At 32.8% G+C, this 15282-nt stretch overlaps 1 protein-coding gene across 6 annotated transcripts in view; it reads left to right on the top strand.

Annotated features, from left to right (window-relative positions):
* Window positions 1–600: 600 nt before the first annotated feature.
* LOC108565639 (homeobox protein prospero) overlaps window positions 601–15282 on the top strand; it is a 42813-nt gene continuing 28131 nt past the window's right edge. For 5 of the 6 annotated variants that reach the window (XM_017925196.1, XM_017925199.1, XM_017925201.1 and 2 more), the window contains exons 1-2: window positions 1682–2407; window positions 11072–11124. The gene's annotated coding sequence lies outside the window, so the exon portion shown is untranslated. Of the gene's footprint in view, window positions 666–1681; window positions 2408–11071; window positions 11125–15282 lie in introns of those variants that run through there. The other variant, XM_017925198.1, reaches the window with a different exon arrangement.

Genomic DNA, 15282 nt, shown 5'->3' on the forward strand with positions numbered 1-15282 from the left:
GAAAATTAGTGAGTGTAGTTGGATGCGAAATTGCAGTGAGTGGGAAAGGGAGAGATGTAAATATAAAGTGAGTTTGTATTCCGGAGAGTGTATGTATGCGTATGTGTGTGTGAGAGAGAAAGAGGAATGGGTTTTAAACGGTTAAAAGCTTTTGACCAGAGAGCTCTGGACTGGAGCTGCCGGAGTGGAGTAGAGAGAAACTGATCGAGATCGAGGAGGCCTTGGATAGGAGGAAGAAGGGTAAAACGGGGTGGCATCGATGTTAGTTCATCGTTTTGGCCGCTTCAATTCCGCGGCGCCACTCATCGGCATCCTTGGCGTCGCGACGCTGCTCATGCGTCCTCCCCACTCCGCAGTAAGGGCTGATAGTGTGCCACAAGAAGGGCATTCATGACCATGTCCCCTAAGTGTGTTGATTCCTATATTATTACTACTACTACTACTACTACTACTAATACTAAAAATAATACTAACGCTGCTACATGTGTGCGCCGCCTTTCCTAAGACCCGACAAGGAACGTTCCGTTTACAGAATCGCTAAATTCACCAGAAAGAAAAAAAACTGCACACCGACCATACGACAAGAACAACAACAGCAACACCGGCAAAACAACAACAAAACCAACGTCAACATCAACAACATCAAGAGCAACTGCATAAATAAGGTAAGAGAAGCGAAAGAAAACAAGCGCAAATTTAAGAAACACACGCCAAAAATTTAAAACCAAGTGAAGTTCAAGTGCGACGAGAAGTTCAATCTGGATTAAAGTGCACGAAACTGAAAGTAAAAGTAAAAAGTAAATTAAATAGTAAGAATACATATACAACAAAAATATATATAAATATATATATATTTATCTATGTACTATGTTTTTTTTACTTTTTACATCGAGTGGATCGGATCTGACGAGTGATTATTAAGAAGTGCGAAATTTAAATAAAACACAATTAGTTTGCATGATTGTTTTAGAACTGTTTTTTGTTTATAAAGTAGAAGTTTTGAAAAAAAATAAATAATGTATGAGTTGAGGTATAAATTCAGCGTGGTAGTTGAAATGAAAATAAGGAAAATTAAAAATAGTTAAAAAACGAATAATGGAAAATTTAAAAAAAAATCACGCATTGTTGAGAAGGGGCGACGTGATTGGAATGCAATTTCTTTTTGTTTTTCGTCGTCCCGTTTGTTATCTATCCCGTGTACATAGATGTAGTCCGTCCCGCAATTGTTTCCCAGATTTTCATCATGAAAATATGTTTTTGGTGCTCGCTTTTGTAAAAGCCTTTTTTTTTTTTTATTTTTTTCTTAAATTGGTAAAAGTACTTGTTAAATAGCGCGAGCGCATTTCAAAAATCTTTTTTTCAAAGTTTTCAAACTTAATTATCGCGCGTGCGGCAGGGTGGGAGTGGGAAGGGGTTGGTGGCGATTTTGGGGGACGCGACGCGTGAGGAGAAGAATCTCCCCCCCGAGAAGGAGAAGAAGAAGGGTACGAAGGGGGGAGGCGTGTCGGCGGCGGCGGCGGCGTCGGCAGCGTCGTCGGGCATCGTCTAGGGGGACGGGGTAGGGGGGTTTCGGTTTGCTTGCTTGGTTTTCGGGGCCCCCCTTAGAGAGGGAGAGAGAGAAAGAGGGTGGCGACGCCGGCGCGCGACGCTCCCTCCCGCGACGTCTTCCGTCAGTCGTCGGCCGAGCATCCTGCATCCGCCGCCGCCGTCGTTTCCTTTCCCCAAAAGGATTCGGCCTTATACCCATGTCTTAGCTCGGCTCGCCTTCTCACTCCTTCGGTATCCTTCGTCGCGTAAGGACCTTACTCTGTGCCCGTGCCCAGCGAATGCAATCCGCTGCGCGCAGGGTGAACGCGATTCAGCGTCGCGACGCTCGCTTACTACCTAACATCCCCAGTCGGCGACTTGGGACTTGCGACTTCAGACACACAGCTAAGAGTGGCGACAACAACAACAAACAAACAAACAACAAGTCGGCGGTGCGTGTGTTTGTGTGTGCGCTTCGGTTCTTTACTTTTTCGTTACTTCATTCATTGATTTTGATTTTTCTATTGTTACTCCGACTGGATTTTTGAGTGCGCGAACGAACACTAAAACGCTATACATCCAATTCTGTGCTCGACGAACTTCATCTCTCGCGATACAAGTTACAAAAGCAATTCGGGGAGGAAACGAGAGCCGGCAAAATGGACTTTAACATTAGCAGCAAAGTGAAATTAGCGCAATAACTGGAAGAACCGAAGAATATCCAACGAAAATAAACTTTCGCAACGCCAAACAAGGACACGCGTACAAACATTCAAACCATGGATAACTTCATCTAGTTCCCAGTTACGCTCTTCAATTTTCATTTTATTTTTTTATTTTTTTCTTTTTTCGGTTCTCGGACAAGAAAGAACAAACGAAGGTAAACGAACTTTTCACAACCTAATAGAGTCACCCCATGTGGATGTTTTCTGTTGTATTTGAGTACGTATGCATGGACCGGTTCTCTTCACCCTTCTATTCAACTAACACTCACTCACTCACAAACATCGAAATATCTCTTAGCAAAAAAACACTTCATTTAATTTAATTTTTTCAAAAAATATTTATCAATAATGCTAATATTATCATCATTAATATTATTTATTTTTCTGCTGAAAATCTCGGACGAATATTTTTTCTCTCTCTCTCTCTCTTTCGAATATCAAACAAACATAAAACATCGTCCCCTCCGGTAACGCAGAAATATACACATTTATTTTGTCCGCACAGTAATACAGCAACAACAACATCCAACCCCTTTTTTTTGTATTTATCTTCCACTCGTTCGCTTTTTCCGCTAAACGTAAATGTCCCTCCGCGACGGAATCTGTAAATTCAATCTCTTCTGTTTCGCCCGTCCGACGATTCCCTCTTCCGAACACACAGAACAATCGCTCGAAACCGACAAACATAACGCGATTTCGTTACAAATTTTTACAATACACAACAACCTTCCCAGTTCGTTAATTTAATTTAAAACATAAATGTAAGTAAATTATTTTTTTTAAATCACCAAGTTGATCAAAGCAAATTTTATCGTTAAAAGTAAAGTAAATCTCAAATAACACATTAAACGAAGCGCAGTGAGTATAAAAATATTAATATAATATTTCTATTCTATAGAATAAAAACTAAATATTTCGAATCGGACTTAGAATAGATTTTCGTAAAACCTTTAAAATATTAATAAGTAATAAATTTTCATTTCAATCAATAAATAAAATTGTATTTCTAACAAAACTAATTTATTTATTAAAAATGTTAAATAAAAGTGAAATAATCCCGGACTTATCGGACTTAGTCTCAAAACGAATTTGCTAGTATAAAATCTTTAAAAATTACAAATTACAAAAATTAACAAACAATTAAATCACATTTATTAATTTTTATTACAAACCTCGCGTTAAGTTTTTATAATTAGAAAAAATTATAAAAGAAAAAATCTTTAAATTTTTTAATTAAAGTTAATTTATAAATCAAAATCATAAGTAATTGAAGGTATTAATTTTGTAATCACATTGTAAATTAGTAATGTACTGACTGATTTAGTTTTATTCCAGTAATTGTAAAATGAAAAGGACTTAGTTGAATTTTCAACTTGATCAGAAAATATTCTAAGTCCGATACGAAAAAAAAACTAAAACTTCGAAATAAGTTCAATTAAATTACTGGCTTTGAATTGGTGTTAATACTATATTTTTCATTTAATTTAATTTCAGTTAGTTTAGTGAAAAAATAAATTGAATTTTGTCGAAATTTTCTGTTGTCCAAACGCTGAAATGAACGTGTTTTAAGTTCTGCAAAAAAAATATATTCCAACACTTTAATTAACAACGAAGACAATTTCTATCATTCTTAATTTAATTTACTACACATTTTCCTTATTAGAATTATCAAATTATTTCTTACGTTTTAACCGAGTTTTATGCCATAATATAATTTCTACCACCTGAATCATACGCATCTTTTACATTTATTTTATATTCATCAAAACATAAAAATTCTTTGTTTAATTAATTAACATTATCATTATATTTTTCTTTTATTATAATTTTCTTTGAAGTTGCTTCCTCTATTTATTATATCTATACGTTTTTTTTTGTTGTTTTTTTTTGTGTTTATTATTTTACGTTTGTTGACGTTGTTTGCTGTTTTTTTTTTGTGAATAAAAATCGATGTTTTGTGCCGTTGTTTTATTTTTATTTTTATTGTCGTTATATTATATATACGCTATTATTGTGTTTTGTTTGTTGTTTTTTTTATCGCTTTTATACCTAACCTATCAACTCTCTCCTTTTGTTGTAATAATTGTTCAAGTTAATAATGCAGAATTTAAGTATAAATTCTTGATTAATCTACTGTTTAAAATATTTCAGATATTTATAAGATTTTCAAACGCGACGATAACTTTTGAAAACTTCTAAAAACATTATACAGTAAAACCAGCTTTTGTTCGGTAGATAAAAACCGCACAAAAAAAAATCTTACATATAACAAATAACTTAATATATTACAGAAACTTAGAAAATACGCCAAAGATTTACGAAATACATGAGAAAGTGCATCCAAACAAAATAATTAATTAATTTACACATTTCTCATTGTACATATGGAGAAATTTTCAAAAATGCATATACATAATTCAGTGTTTCTCGTGTTAATCCAAAACTCGCATCTTCTTGTGATGAATTGGTCAAAAAATGACTAACAGAATCGTTTAAGCAGGCTGTACATATGCACGCTGATAGAAAATATTACAATGGAATTGGTTGGATTTCATCAACCGCATAAAAAAAATCGCATAAAAATGGACCGTAAAAGGACAGGTTCTACTGTATTTCACATAGAATGCTTGAATCAGTCATTTAGTACACACGTTACGTGACGCACTTGCATAATTACTATTCTTATAATATACAAAATACATATAAAAATAAAGTATTTAACTTATTTAAGTAAACACACTACAAAATTATATTTTATAAGAAAGCAATTAAATCAAAAAAAAATTCAAAAATGTATTAAATTAATACTTATTTCATTGAATCAAATTTTGATTTCGTTATTTTCAGTAAACTTTTGTTAAATAATTACAAAAAACATAATTAGTCTATTTATATAATTTTATATTATTTCTTCTAAATCTCTTATTCTAATTACACAAAACTACTAATAAAGGTCATAAGTGTGGATAGACCCGTCGCATCCACCAAAATAAATAAATTATATTATAAATTAATAGAAAAAAAGTGCACTCAAAATCAATAATAGAAACATTCAATTTTAGAAAATGTTTATAGCAATTATGTAAATTTGCAAAGCTTTTATAACAATTGTGTTTAATTCATTGAGATATAAAATTCCTAGATATTAAGGTAAAATAATGGAATTAATTGATTGCATTAAATAGTAACGTATCAATTGAATGAGATTATAGATTTAATGAGTGATTTTGTAACTTTACAATCAAACATGCCGAACTAATTGCTTGGCGTGTAAGTAAAATTAATAGTGTGTTAAAATTGGTCGACGCGGTTATGCAACTTTGTTGACGTAAGGTTTGCGTCTGCGGTGGCCTAGCTTGCAGCAAGCGAAAGATCCATTCATAATCTCGAAAATAATTAATGCGTCCATCGATTTATTTTCATTATATTATTATTTTTTTCTGAAATAAAAAAAAACAAAAGTTAAATGAACGCATTTATGAATTGAATCGTAATCGGTTATTATTTATGCTCAAAATATATAATATTATTGGTGTAGTGTTGATGGGAAGGGAGGGGGGAGGTTGGTCGGTCGGCGGTGAATTGGGGCGCTAAAAATTTAATCGGTCCAGCCAATAAACAGGTTAATTATTAAATACAATATCAGTTTCAATTACATTAATATTCACACATATTTGACACTGACCTATACAGTGTCCGCCGCCCCCTCCACAGCACTGCTCGCCGTTTAACTACATCGATTGTAAATAATTGACTTCCAATTCGCGTGCATTCATAATTAATAAAATGACCGAACATAAATATGTTTATTGTTATTCATTCATTTATTCTCTCTCGTTCTGTACATAACTTTTTTTTTTATTTTTGTTGTTATTGAGCGCGTGTGCATTGCACACCCTTTCAACAGCTGATGACAAAACTTGCGTCTTACAGAAGGCGCAAATTAGCGTTGGCAAACAATAATCGACGTGTAATTGTAGTATTCAACACATTAACACCTTTACTATATAGTATATAGTGCATTCGATGTATATAGCGGCAGTGTTAATAGATTATTCACTAATGTATTTTGCTAAACACATGTGCGATATCAATCGGGCGCGGAGCATCAATGACACCTCCGCTCCTCCCTTCCCCCCTGCTTTTGGTAGCCGCCGCCGACGCCTCCACCCCCGCACCTCGACATACACATACACTCTCACTCTGTACATAATTTGGTCACTAGTTTACACATTATGGTTAATTGCGGTCGACCACAACGACTGTTCATTAAACGCAACGCGCCAAACACGTGGTCTCCACGTGTCCACGTGCTATACTTCGTGCAAAACCACTTCAAACAATCTTTGAGAAACAAACAAAAAGCAATACTTAATCACATCATTCTATTAAATTTTTCTTACAATCTTTACCAACAAAAGACTCCCATGCTTTACTTCTTACAAAATTTCTTCAACCTATCTTAGCAAATGAAAAGAAAAATAATGCTTAATTACATCATTCTATTAAACTTTTCTTACAATCTTTACCAACAAAAAACTCTCATGCTTTAATTCTTGCAAAATCTCTTCAACCAATTTTATAAAATGAAAAGAAAAACAATACTTAATTATATCATTCTATTAAACTTTTCTTACGATCTTTACCAGCAAAAAACTCCCATGCTTTACTTCTTGCAAAACCTCTTCAACCAATCTCAGCAAATGAAAAGAAAACAAGACTTAATAACATCATTCTATTAAAGATTTCTTACAATTTTTACCAACAAAAAAACTCCCATGCTGTACTTCCAATCTTTACCAACAAAAAAACTCCCATGCTTTACTCTTTGCAAAACCTCTTCAACCAATTTTATAAAATGAAAAGAAAAACAATGCTTAATTACATAATTCTATTAAACTTTTCTTACAATCTTTACAAACAAAAACACCCATGCTGTACTTCTTGCAAAACCTCTTCAACCAATCTTAGCAAATGAAAAGAAAAACAATGCTTAATTACATAATTCTATTAAACTTTTCTTACAATTTTTACCAACAAAAAACTCCCATGCTTTACTTCTTGCAAAACCTCTTCAACCTATTTTAGCAAATGAAATGAAAAACAATACTTAATAACATCATTCTATTAAACTTTTCTTACAATCTTTACCAAACAAAACAAAACTCTATTTTTATAATTAAATTGTATACAAAATTTACAAACTAATTCAAAAAGGAATCAGTGTATTCGCATATTCAAAAAAATCAATTTTGTTCTTAATTTATTTTATTTTTTATCAATTACAAATACTAATTAGTATACAATTAAATCTAAATTAAAAAAAAACTTTTCTTCTATTATTTCATCTTAATCAATAGATTTTTAAATGAGAACTAAAATATTTAACAAACTTTAAGCTATTTTTTTTATTAAAATTACTTCAATTCTATAAATGATTTATGCTAATGATAATTATAAACATTAAAAGCATTTAACAACTAATGTTAATTTTATTTTTAATTATGATTTGTTTTACAAACGTTTTACAATAAAAGAGGAATCATTATTACATTCAAAAATTCAATTTGTTCTTCATTTATTATATTTTCTTTCAGTTTGCAATTTCCAATACTAATCTGTATACCAATTAAGTCTAAAAAAAATTTAAATTACTTTTTCTTCATTTATTTCAGCTTAATCAATAGATATTTTTTAAATAAGAACTAAAAAAATTGAACAAACTTTAAGCTAAAATTAAACAAATTTACAATAATTGCAACATTCTTAATGTATTTTCATTTTGTTTCAATTACTTCAATTATAATAACATTAACGGTTTTTAGGTGATTTGTGCAAATGCTAAAATCACTTAATCACTTAATTATGATTTGTAAGTAATTTAAATTTTTGTGGTAAGAATACTTTAATTAATAGTAAAATAATAATCACACGTTCCTCAGATTTGAATGAAGAACTTATCTAATAAGGGATTAATCAGAAAACAAATCGTGATTAGTTGTGAATTAGAAATCGAATAATTCTTCGATTACACCGGACTTAATGGGCGAGAGAAATTAATCGCTCAACGACAACAATTAAAATCCATTAATTATCTTAATTGCTGCATTTCCTTCAGTTATTAACCCCTTTCCACTTGATCATCATTACGAGCTGCCCTTATTATTATTATTCTACCCACTCTTTAGCTTTACTCACATTTTTTTATATATATATATATAAAAATTATGTGTATATATATGTACACATTTCATAATTTCCATATGGAAATCCTGCTTTTTGTCAGCGCTATTTCCTTCTCTATTTCTCTTTATATTTCCTGTGCATGCTTCTCTGCAGGAAACGTGAAAAGAAACGTACGTGTAATTAGCGTGCGCGAGCGAAATGAAAATAGAAAAGATTGAAAGTAAAAAAATAAATAAACGTGCGGGGAAGGGGTCGGCTGTTGAAAAAAAAAGAACACAAATACACACTGATTATTTTCTACGGTAGAAAAAGAGTAGAGTCTGGACAGGTGAGATTGAGTTGTAGTATCGGTGGGGTGGCGGCAACAAGGCGCATGCGTTTTCCCCCTGTGCTTGTTGCCATTTCCGGTCCGGAAATGGTTACCGGTAATTGCAACTAATGCCACGCGGAGCGTTCACGTTGTTTCCGAATATGTTATGCATCTAAATTTATTTATTTTTTTACTTCAACCCTTGCATTTACGCCACTTGCAAAAAAAAGGGGATTGCGTGCAACGACGAAAATGCTAATTGCAAAATCGGCTGCATAAAAAAAAAGGATGGATCCCAATCTATAATTATTTGCTTATAATTTATGACAATTGATGTGATTGTGTGTGTTTTGTGACTGAAAGGGAAAGCGATATTTATTGGTGGTGATGGGATCGTAAATATTGCGTGTAAAATAACATGCGGCTTTGGAAAACCGATTCTGTATTGCACCACAAATTACGGTAATCGCGGACAATTACCTCCTCCTCTTCAACATACCCAAACTGATCATTAAACTTTGCAATGAGAAAAAGTGTAGTCTTGATTGCATTACGAAACTACCGTATGTTTCAATAACTTCTTCAAAACAAATAAAGTACAGCGGAACCTCGCTTAACGAGCATTTCGTTAAACGAGCAAAAGGAATTGTTAGAAAAATGACTCGCTTAACGAACAACGTTTCGCATAACGAGTGACGATGAAAACAGAAGTCCCGGATTGTGCGCCTGCTACATCATTTTTAAAATTTGTGTATTTTTGAATATGTTTGAGTATTTTTCACTATACGTGTAAAAATCCGGAACTTTTAGAACGGATTAAACTCGTTAAGCGAAGTTCCAATGTATCTCAATAATAAAATAATAAATTGAACAATTATGAAAATCAGTATTTTTTTTTTTGATAAATCATCAATATTTACAATTATTGTATAACGTAAATACTTGCAAAAATTTAAAACTTATACAAATGAAATTACATTTTATCATGACATACTTAGATAATAGTATAAATACAATTATCTTATCTACATTTTTATTTTCGTTCAAGTTTTCAAATGATTATGCAACACATTATACATCAATAGGATTGATCTCATTCTCAAAAATTTGCCTTGCATTTCTTATTTTCAAACGGTAATAAATAATTCATGACCAATCTACACAAACAATTTTAATTATTTATATGAATTTTAAAAATTTAAATTAAACACAAAACTTTTAACTAAATATTTAATATTATTTAATTTTATATAATTGTAGTACTTAGGCAACTAGTCCAAGTACAAATTATTGTATAAATTTAATGTAGATGGCGCTTTCAGTCAGTTCAATCATTTCGAACATTTTCTTAATAACTTGTATTTATAAAATCTTGTGAAATACTGCGTAATTTAATAACACGTAAAATATAATTCATAAATTATTGCATAATTGTTTTTATATATTCTTATAACACAATATAAGTGCAAATAACTATCTCTTTTTTTAATTCTTGAGTCAACTGCGGCTCTCATTATTATATTTGAATTTAATTACTAAAATTTTGAAATAATTAATTTCTATTTCATATTCTATGTGTGCTTATTTTCTTATAGAAAAAAAAACCGTTTTGCGGCTCTCTTTAGCCTCATGTGAAATATATTATACATTTGTATTTATTTCTTTTAGTCCAAGTTTAAGAAATTATAGTTTATTTTTTGTAGATTAATTATTACGCATGTTTTATGTTTTATTGCAAATTATTTATAAGTTAATGGAATAATAGACAGACGTGGTTTTGATACAAATGATTTGAATACATATGTTTTTTAAACATGTGAATGTACACTAATGGAAATATCGGTGTTGTTTTCGTTTCGTTGTAAAAACAAATCCTCAATTTGCTAAATCCAATAAGCGAAATGTATTCTTTTGTTCTTGTATTATAGAGACCAGGTGAGGTGAAGTGTAGTATAATCTAGTTAGTGTGCAAGTCGAACGCAAAGTCGCTGGAAAACACCGCTCACAATCTAAAGAGGTTAATTTCGTTATTGATTAAATAAAATTAGAAATTTAAAACAGGAATGCGGGTGAAGTAGAAATCTTGCCGCTTCCAGACGACGACGACCGTTCAAAGAACCTCGCAATCCAAACACGTCGACCCAATTGCGCCCGTATCCACTGCACTGCACACGCCTCGTATCTGCATCATATGTAAACTAAAACTCTTAATCATACAAAACGAAACTCTAGATCGCATCCAGAAAGAACAATCTTAACGCCCACCGAATAATAATCCAATTACTAATTAACCCATTTTTATGCTTCTCTTCTTCTGTTTCAGACTAAGTAAATGGACTATAACTCACCCCACGTTATCCCTCCCTTCAAAACACGGTAAGTTTTCTTATAATCTTCTTTCTGTTGCATGCGCATTTACGACCCTAATCCGTCTCCTCCGCTTGGAGAGATCATTTCTTTTGGTCCATGTTTCTCCCTTCTTTTTTTTTTCTTTATCTCGAAGGAGAAAAGGGACGCAGAGCAGCGCTAAACTCGGTCCGTAGATTTATTAATTGAAAGAAACAAACCGCGCGAATTCATCAAAGAAAATGCCCCCAAGAAGAAAGAGCCATAAACGGGAGAAGGTAGAGAGAAAAAGTGTACTGGAAGAGAGTATATTACGAGAGGAAAAGGCCTTTTTGCCGTCGAGCACAAAAGCCTTTATATTTACCCAAGAATTAGCAGTCGTAATTAAGAATAACATAAAGAAATGTGAAGTTTATAAAAATATGTATACATAAGCGCAGCATCTTGACTCACATCTGCTGAAACAGTCTTTTAATAAACTATTTAACAACTATCATTAATATATAGATTTGACGAATGCCATCAGCGATAACAAATGAAAGGAATGATAACAATGTGTAACATCTTGTCTTGTTTTTGGTTTCCAAAGAGACGATAACTAACGGAAACGGAAAGACGATAAATGCCATATCAATACATACGCCATCGCAATCTATTAACCACTTTTTTTACACACATTCTTGTTTGATGAATAATTACACAGTTTGCTCACTCAAAGTCAATTAAATTCACTTACAATTAATTGCATTATTTTCAAATATTAAACAATTTAAATATGATTAATATACAATTAAAATTGAAACTGAATTTGTTACATGTGATTAAATTGGAGGTTAGGTAACAGGAAGTTGAGATTAATTAGCGGTGTTTTCTTTTCGTGCCGTGTGATTTATTCTCTCTTTATTTATACGAGTTGAATGCGAAACCGGAAGCCGCCAAGGTAATAATAATACAAAAAAAGAGTTTGTGTACAACAAACGAACGAAAAAAAACTTTGCCAACTTCGGCGCGAGGTAATTGAGATCGGAACAATGCGATTGGCATCGCAGGTGGAATGGGAGATACCGGAAGTGACGCACGTCGCATCGTGCATGTGGCGAAGAAGGCGAGGTGGTTACTCCTACTCGACTTCCGGCCTATCCTTATTGGTCAAAGATCAGCGAATAATAAAGCAGCAACAATAAAACCGTACCGTTCAGCAACAAAGGCGTAATTGCGAATCAGCACGGGAAGAATGACACAAAACCAGTTTACAATCTCAGATTGGTTTTGCTCTCTGGTTGTTATTGTTGTTGTTAGATGATGATGATGATGAGAGCATCCTGTTCTCTTTCTGGTCTGTTTTTGTGAACGCTTTTCGCCCGAACAGAGAGCAGAGGAGACACGGTAGGATGGAGACATTATTATCAGGACGTAATGTCCTGTAAGTAGGATACTTATTATTATTATCATCATCAGCAGCAGCAGAAGCATCGTCAGAACGAAACAAACAATGGCATACATCCACGGACGGCCTGGGGATCCGCACGTTCCACCGCCAACTCGAACCTCTTTGTCCTTGCGCTGCGGGGCGAAGAACGAAATTGCGAGGCGAAAAAAAAAATAAAGAATGGCAAGATAAAAAAGAGGAATTGGAAAACGGCAGCAAATTAGCCTCGATATTCTAGGAAGGATGATCGATCCGCGGCAGGACTACCGTGGATTGGAGCGATCCGTCTGTGGGTGGGAACGTCTCGAAGGAGACTTTCTTAAAGTAAATTTAATAAAGAAAGCTCCGCCCCGTCGTCACGCAACGCGGATCCCCAATGGGAAACCTTCCCTCCGGTTTCCTCCTCTTTCTTAAGACCAATCGCAGAACAAAATCACAACAATCTTCACGCAAAACACACCTCCAAACTATATTATAAACATAATAAAACGATAAGTAATATATATAAATATAAACACAAACTTACATTTCATATTGAAATTATAGCAATAGGGTTTAAAATAAACTAATGAATGAATTAGTTAAATTATTAATTATTATAACTATGGACAGTTATTATTAAGATTATGGACTAACTTAGAATAAACCATTTTGGTTTGAATAACATAGGACTTTAGAACAACTAAATTCTACAGTATTTTATACACTGCAATATCTGTTTTTATAATCAAATTACCGCGGATAATCTACTTTATATTGAATGTAATAATGCAAACTATTATGATTTTAACTTTTAAATTAATTTCATATATGCGCTTAATTATATTAACATTTTCATGAAAATATAATTATGTTATAAAGTTAACTAAAATAATCGACTTTAGTTTTATTAAAATTTAGCGTTACTTTTATAAAAGCTATAATATATATTTTTAAATTTTAAATACTTATTAATTTCATGAAAAATCTGCATTAATATTAAATAGTGAATAATTAACTTATTGTCACGAAATATAAGAAGGAAAGTAAATGTTGTATAATTAAAACATTAATTTAAATGCAAAGCTGAGAAAAAATCTAAATGAAGTTGTTTTTTTTTTCTATATATTCTCTTCAAATCTTCGTTTTTTTTACTACTCGTGTGCATGTGTAACTTTCTACTAAGGTTTCTTGTGGGAAGTGGAGGCGATAGAAGTTGGCGGCGTAAAAAAAAGGTCGGAAATTTGAATAAGGTTTCCTATTATTTGCTCAGCGCGCGCCCCAAGGGGTGTTCCGTTTTCTTCGCTTTGCAGCCCCCCGGGCGGAGAAGTGGTTTAGCAGCCCGAATGGATATTGAAAGAGAAGAGAAGGCACGAGGTAACAACAACAAAAACAGCAACAAAACGAAACGCTCGGAATCGGAAATAATGAGGTATCTTTGACTCGGACGGAGTTGTCACTTCAATGCAGACACCTTTCAGGAAGGAAGGAACTAAGGAAAAGAATTTAAAAAAAAAATAAAGAACGGGAAAAGCGACAAAATAGCACAATGGATGTGATGGCAGAAAAGAGCTTTGTCGTAAACGGTGTTACAATTTAAACGCCTCTATTAGTGACATTTAGTCGTTTCGACATTGAAACGCAATTGCGGACTGCCCTTACAAATTGACTGCAGCTTTGTTGGGTTCTGCTAAATTTTAGTTGACTTTAAAACATGTGTAAACTGCACAAATGCAGCCACTTTTAAAATGCTTAACGGCAATTAACAAAGTGCCCTTTGAAAAACTCGCTGCAACGAAAGAAACCACTCAAAGCAAAAATAAAAATATATGTTTTCTGAAGACTTCTAATTCTTTGAGTAAGATTAATTGAAATTAGATCATCTGAATTAGTAAATCGATTTGCTTTGTCATTTTGATTTTTGTATTGTGATGTAAACGAGCCGAAGGAAACGTGGCGAAAGGATATCCGCTGGTGATGCGGTCCAAAGAATTGGCGCTCTGTCCAGGATTCACGGTGTAAAAGTTATCGAACGTCCTCCTCTCTTCATAACAAAAAAAAAAAAACAACATGCATACACGCATACAATCTGTATCTCTGCCCTCTCTTATTATTATCTATAGTTCCGATTATACAATATCCGGTAGTCTGTTAAATGCGCGAACGCACGTCCGATATTTCCATCTCAGTCTGTGTCATAATAGCCCATTCCTAATTGCGGGAACGAAATCGGAACGGAGGAAAAGGCAAATCTGTGCAATATCGCAACGACACGTTCCACATTCGTACACACATGTTGTGGAGAGCAAAAACAAACAACAACAACAACAAAAAAAAAACAAGTACAATTGTATATGTACATATGCAAACAGCAAACAAGAAAGTCTCGATAAAACGCTGATTAGCGCTTTCTCCCCCGCACGATAAAATATCTCCAACTTGGTATTGCCGTTTTATTTCATTCTCCATAACCGTCCAAATACGAATTACATTAAAACTGTTATCACATATCAAGTGTTCATTTTTGCAGAATAATACTTATTTCAAAAGTGAACAAATGAATAATTCATATAAAAATGAATAATACATATTAATATCAAATTTAATTACCGATTTTTTTTTTGCATTAGAAGACGCACCTTCTTTACGTAGAGGTGAAATAAGTAGAGAAATAAATTGTTTTAGTTTTATATTAATTAAATTATCTCACAAATTTGAGATGAATTTAATAGTCATGTGTGAAATAAAATTTCTGAAAGTAACTTTAAGGTTTTGTCAAC

Source organism: Nicrophorus vespilloides, unplaced genomic scaffold (genome assembly GCF_001412225.1).
Source record: "Nicrophorus vespilloides isolate i.1.1-1 unplaced genomic scaffold, Nicve_v1.0, whole genome shotgun sequence".
NCBI classification, from domain to species: Eukaryota; Metazoa; Arthropoda; class Insecta; order Coleoptera; family Silphidae; genus Nicrophorus; species Nicrophorus vespilloides.